This window comes from Arvicola amphibius, chromosome 10, assembly GCF_903992535.2.
Source record: "Arvicola amphibius chromosome 10, mArvAmp1.2, whole genome shotgun sequence".
Taxonomy (NCBI): domain Eukaryota; kingdom Metazoa; phylum Chordata; class Mammalia; order Rodentia; family Cricetidae; genus Arvicola; species Arvicola amphibius.
In genome coordinates, this window is record NC_052056.1 from 51,515,003 (window position 1) to 51,521,304 (window position 6,302).

At 37.0% G+C, this 6,302-nt stretch overlaps 1 pseudogene; it reads left to right on the plus strand.

Moving 5' to 3' along the window:
• The first annotated feature begins 5,978 nt into the window (after positions 1-5,978).
• LOC119825862 lies at positions 5,979-6,093 on the plus strand (annotated as a pseudogene).
• Positions 6,094-6,302: the final 209 nt, after the last annotated feature.

Consider the following 6,302-nt stretch of genomic DNA (forward strand, 5'->3'; position numbering starts at 1 on the left):
CCTCTTTCACTTCCTACCTCCTTTTCTTCCTTCCTCCCTCTCTTTTTCCTTGCTCTTTCATTTCCTTCCTTATTTTCTTATTTTCTTCCTTCTTCCCTCTCTCATTCCCTTCCTCCCTCCCTCCCTTTCTCTTTCATTTCCTCCTTCCCTCCCTTCCTCCCTCTCTCCCTTCTTCCCTTCCTTCTTTTCTTTCCCCTCCGTTTTTCCTACCCCTCCCTATGTGATCGGATATCTTAGTTACTGTTCTATTACTGTGAAGAGACACCATGACCAAGGCAGCTTACAACAGAAAGCCTTTAATTGGAGGCTTCCTTATAGTTTCAGAGAGTTACTTCATAATCATAATGATAGGAATTATAGCAACAGTCAGTCAGACATGACATTGAAGCAGTAGCTGATCTACAAGCACATGGCAGAAATAAAGCTGGGCTTTGAGATTTCAAAACCCACCTCCAGAGATATAACTCCTCCAACAAAGTCACTCCCATAACCTTTTAATTGTTCCTAAATGGTCCACCAACTAGGAGCCAAACATTAATATATATGAGGCTATGGGGGCCATTTTCATTCAAACCACCATACAATGTTTTGCTGTGTAGGCCAGGCTAGTATCAGACTCACAATGGTCTGCCTGGCTTTGCATCCCAACTGCTGATAGTAAAGGAGTCTCTGTGAGGGCCCACAGATGTGAGCCTGTCCCACCTTGACTGGTAGTCAGGATTTGAGCTAAAATAGCTCTTTCAGAGTTGTTGACAACAGATGTGGCTACAAACAAGAGATTCTGACCTAGGGTGTGGTTAATTAGTATTTTGGGTATAGAGGTGGATCTGCTCCACCTGGACTGAAGGGTGGAGAATTCTAGTCTATTCTTTATATCAAGTTAATAAAGTCTGTTGACTTCCCCCTCCCCTTTTGGAGTGAAGTTTATATGTGTGGTAAATAAAGGATTCAGGATTCAGTATTCACTGAATGTCCCTCCTGAAGCTGTTCTGTGTTTCTGTCTTTTATTTCTCTCATATCTCTGTTACTTTTGCTTAATAATTCTAATCCTCATGCTCCTACCCTGGAACATATGAGTTTCATTGAGGCTGGTCTACATCATGCCTCATCACATCTGGCCCTCTCAATTTTCTTTTCCATTTGGTTGTTCTGATGACCTGCCTCATTCTCAGGATTTTGGATTTGTAAAGAAAAATTTCTTTACTGTACCAAGAAATTATAAAAATATAGATATACACTTTGACCCTCTTTCCAAAAAAATGGGGTAGAATCAATAAAACCAAAAAAGTTGTGTTTTGAAAATGGTAATAAAGTTGATAAATTCCTTATGATATTCATCAAGAAAAATATGGAGAATGCAGAACTATCTATAAGAAACAAAAAGATAACGTTTATGTAGACCTCACGTACCCAACTTCAGCCAATACATTTGAAAAACAAAGTCCTAGAAAAATGCATTAAAATTGACATAAGAAACAGAAATTTTAAATATACTTGAAATAGGATATTTGGTAGTAAATTTTATAAAATATCTGAAAAATGCTAATTTTCCTACAGAGAATAAAATAGGAAGAACTTGTCCAAGCTCACATTGTTTGACTAGTGCAATTTTCATAACAAAATTATAGGATGGATATTAACAGATAAAAAAATTACAGGTCAAATTCACATATGGTAATGATAGAACAAGTTATAAAAACATCAGAATCAAAGAACATATATATGTATATATATACTTATATATTATATTATATATAGTATGAAATACTGATTTAGTATGATTTTTTTCCAGAAATCTTAGTTTTAGATTATAAAATCTATAGTCCATATTGATAGCATAAAGGTGAAAATGATGTGGTCAATGTAATAGATTCAGAACAATATTTGATAACATATAGTGATATTGAATTAGCTATCATTACTCCAAGATACCATCTTACAATAGATATTATCCAGTACAATAAATCAAAAGGAAATAAGAATTTAAGTAGAAAGAAAAGTTATTCATCTATAACATATCATAGCATAATCGTGTACTTAAAAAAATCTGTGTTTTTGACAGATTTTAAACTTCATGAATTACTTTACCAAGTTTTTGCATGCATTATATTTCTGTGTACATTAGCACTGAATTAGAACGATAAGATAATATTCATAATCAAAAGAATAGCAAACTGACCAAAGCTGTGCATAACTATTCAGAAAAAAATTTCTAAAAAAACTGCAAGAAAAGACCAAAAAAGACAAACAGACACTATATTCACACACTGAATGAGTTATTTATTCTAAATGTCAGTTCTCCTCAGATGATCTACTATATTGAGCATAATTTTAATGAAATGGCCTGATTTTATGTATAAATTGACAGGATCACTAGAAACTAGAATGTTGATATTTATCACAGCAAGTTAAGGGCCAAGAACAATCAATTTTCTTAGCAAAAAAACTTGCTCTAACTGTTATTCAGATTTTTATAACATTATAATTATTACAATAATTATAGTGTTATCACAAGAATGGGTCAATAGATCTATGTAAAAGAATAATACCCACAGACAACAAACTCTGCATATGAGTCTACTTGATTTGTGCTAAAGAAGAAAATTATAGTGCAATGGAAACAAAGATATTTCAATAAATGCTTCTGGGTCAGATAGTTATAAAGACAAAAACTGATACTTGACCACTGCATGATCCAACCCAATATTAATCCTAGGTGATAGAATATTAGATTGCTTTGAAAATAATATACCATAGTGTAATGATCTGTCCTGTCCCTTTAAGAGACAAGCCACCATCACTACCACCACCACCTTCCCACCCCCCCTCCCGCCCCCTGCCATCTTCTGACTGCCAAGGTAAGCTTCCAGTCTGAGTCCCTCCCTTTTCTGTCTCCCTCCCAGAGAGGTAGCTGCTGCTGTTGTGGCTCCTCCCCACCTATATTCTCTCTCTTTCTGCCTCTCTCTCTGCTCTTCTCCCCTTCTCCCTTTTACCCTCCATAACCCACTAAATAAATATCTAACCTCACTCTGCATGGTGTGCCTATGTCTGTCTGTCTCTTGCCTGCTGAGACAGATTAGCTGCCTTTGGAGATCTGTCTGTCTCTCCTCGTGTGACCGGCTGCCCAATTGAGGTCTCTTACCCACCATGCGGCTCCTTGCCTGGGACTTACTGCCCCTGGTGGTCCACTGCAGCCACTTGGGGAACTGCGCCATCCCTGCCTAGAACTGGCTGCTCTGGGGACCTGCTGCCCACTGCCTGCCGCCACTTCGGGGACCTGTAGTGTGGTCTCATGGCCTGCTGCCTGCTGCAGCCACTTGGGGATCGATAGCATTTTTACTTAAACCATAACACGTAGTGTCTATAAATATAAAAGCACTTAACAGAGAATAAAAGATTTATATAAGAGAGTACTTTTAAATTGACAGTATCTCTTCCTCAAAAGAATAGAATGAGGACTTACAATATATCATCCAAAAGTGTGTGTTCAGTGTCATGAGTCACCTTTTTGGGATGACTTCTGCTGCATCCTAGCTGCGGTGGGTAGGGGCATGAGGATTAGAGAAGTTAAGTAGGAGGAACACAGACAAGAAAGAGTCACAGAGACATAGGATAGGACTGGAAGGGCAACTCAGTGAATACTGAATCAGAATTTATCCGTGTTTATTTTCCATATACTTTATATCCCAATACAAATGGGGGGACTGCTTTAACATCATACAAAGGACAATTACTTGCCCCAATACTAGAGACATTAAGCAACTATATCCTGAGTTAAGCATTCTGTTATTTGGACAATGAAACTGCCCTAGACCAAGTACCCTGCAGGCAACCACTCCCTAAGTCAAACCTCCTATTTCAAAAGAAGGAGAAGTATGCTTGAATTCTCTGACCTTTGGTCAGGGTGGAGCAGATCTACTCTATGGGCCATCTTACTGTCCAAAACACCAAGTAACCACACTGTTGGTCAGGGTAGCCACACTTTTTGTTAACAACTTGGAGTCAGCAAAATAAACTCAAACTCTCTGACCTTCAGACAAGGTAGATTAGGCTCACACTTTTGGGTCTCTGCTGTTCAGAAAGTATAAAGAGCAGGGGTGATTTTAATATCTATATTTGGGAGACAGAGACAGGTGGGTCTCTCTGAATTCAAGGCCAGTCAGGGCTACGCAGTAAGACTCTTTCTCAAAATAAATGTAAATAAAAGAAAAGAAAAGAAAAGAATGGGGATATGTTATGGATGGCACAAAAGCATAAAACAAAAAAATTGAACTAAACATAAGATGAAGAGAAACAAATAAAAAAGGTTGAAAACAGAAAATGAGGAAAAGCTCAAATATGCAATAAAAATGAGTAACCATTTTAGTTTCTGAAATTTTGAAAGAAAGTCAAAGGATTTTAGCTTCACTGATAAATCATGACTGTTTTAATAATAAAGTTGACATAACTATTGGAGTACATAAAAAGAGAACAGTAACAATTTGGCCAATATTTTGAAAATATAGACACAAAGAATAAATTGTTGAAAAACTTATTTACCAAAATCAACTCAGGAGGAAATGGAAAGCCGGAGTAGTCTTGAAATTGACGTCTTCACAAAGAAAAGATTAGATACTGAGAGTTTTAGAAGTAACCTCTCCCAAGTACTTAAGAAGCAGGATAGTAAAAGCATTCTAAATGTTTTCTTGAGGACAGAAAAATAGAAAATAATCCAAACTTAGGTTATCAGGGTAGTCTGGTCCTGAAAATAAAATCATAAATAGATATTATGGTAGATAAGGAGATGTGAATTGTTTGGTATTATTTCTAAGAAGAGGTGAATTTCCTTTCCTCTACAGTTTTTCTTACCAAGGCATTTATTTATTTATTTATTTATTTATTTCTCATTAAAGTGTGACAGCAGTGATGCCACAGCAGTTCTGGAACTGGCTTTTAAAAGGAAGGGTGGGTATTCATTGGTTTCTTAGATGCTGGAGTTATTATGTGAAAAGTAAGACTTCCCTGTTGTGTAGTTCATGTGGCAAAGCCCTGGAACTGTATGGGGATGAGGGGCCCAAATGAGCCTAGCATTCCAGCCTTCCCGCCAAGACATATTTTTATTTGAATTTGTCTTGGACTTCAGCCCAGTCCATTCACTAGCTGAATGCTACTCCTTGATCTCAGCTAATACCACACAGAACTGAAAACTTTCCCAGGGAAACGCTACTCAAAAGTCCAACTCACAAACCTGGGAAGCATGATTAAAAGAAAAAAAAGATTGTTGCTTTAAGCCTCTGTGTTTGAAAGTACTTGGTTATGCAGCAGTTAAAAGTTTAAATTGTTGCGCAGTAGAAAGAACTCCAATGCCAGGTGTGAACATAGATGCAAAATAGATGAAGCATCTATGAAAAAGCCAGATTTAGTGATCACACACACACACACACACACACACAACTGAATGTACCCATGCATGCAAACACACACAAAAGCTACAGTCTAGCTGTCATGAATTTTCTACCCTTAAGAATACGATTTCCTATAAATCTTATTTCTGCATGCTTTTGTAAAGTAATAAATGCCTTGCCATTACTATGCAAATGATAAATGGCTGATTTATGGTGGAAGTGTTGCTGACTTACTTCTCCTACATTTACTATTCCTTGGTTATCTATTATAAGTATTGTATTTTTACATTTTGAAGAGATCTCTGTTCTGTGTCATTGATCAATATGTATATCCTTTCATAACAACACAATTGTAATCCATTCCAGTAGAAGATTCAAGATAGAGCTGAGAAGATGGCTCAGTAGGTAAAGCACTTACTGTGTAATCATGAAGACCAGGCACTGGATCCCAGCACCCATGTAAATATTGGACAGGCATTTCAGTATGTTTAAAACCAGCATTCTCTCAAGAGGAGAAATGACAAAGGTAGCTACTAGCTAAGTCAGTGAACTCTTCACTCAAGCAGGAAACCCTGGCTAACTATACAAGGTGAGATGGTTTCTCAGCATTTTAGCTATGATCACATGCACTAACTGCTCTTATCAGCTTACTATTTGATGCATCCTCTATCCAAGGATGGTATATTAAACCAAGGTGGGTGCACATACAGCAAATGGGCACATAAAAATAATTCTACATGAAAATGAATTCAATATAATTATCCACCATGAAAATGTAATTTAAGACTACTATACATGTGATCACATGCCTAGCTGAACAGATAAATGCAAAATAGCACCAAATGCTGGTGAGATAAAGAAACTTGGTCATTCATACATCCTTGATGGGAATATAAATTGGCATAGCCACTCCAGAAA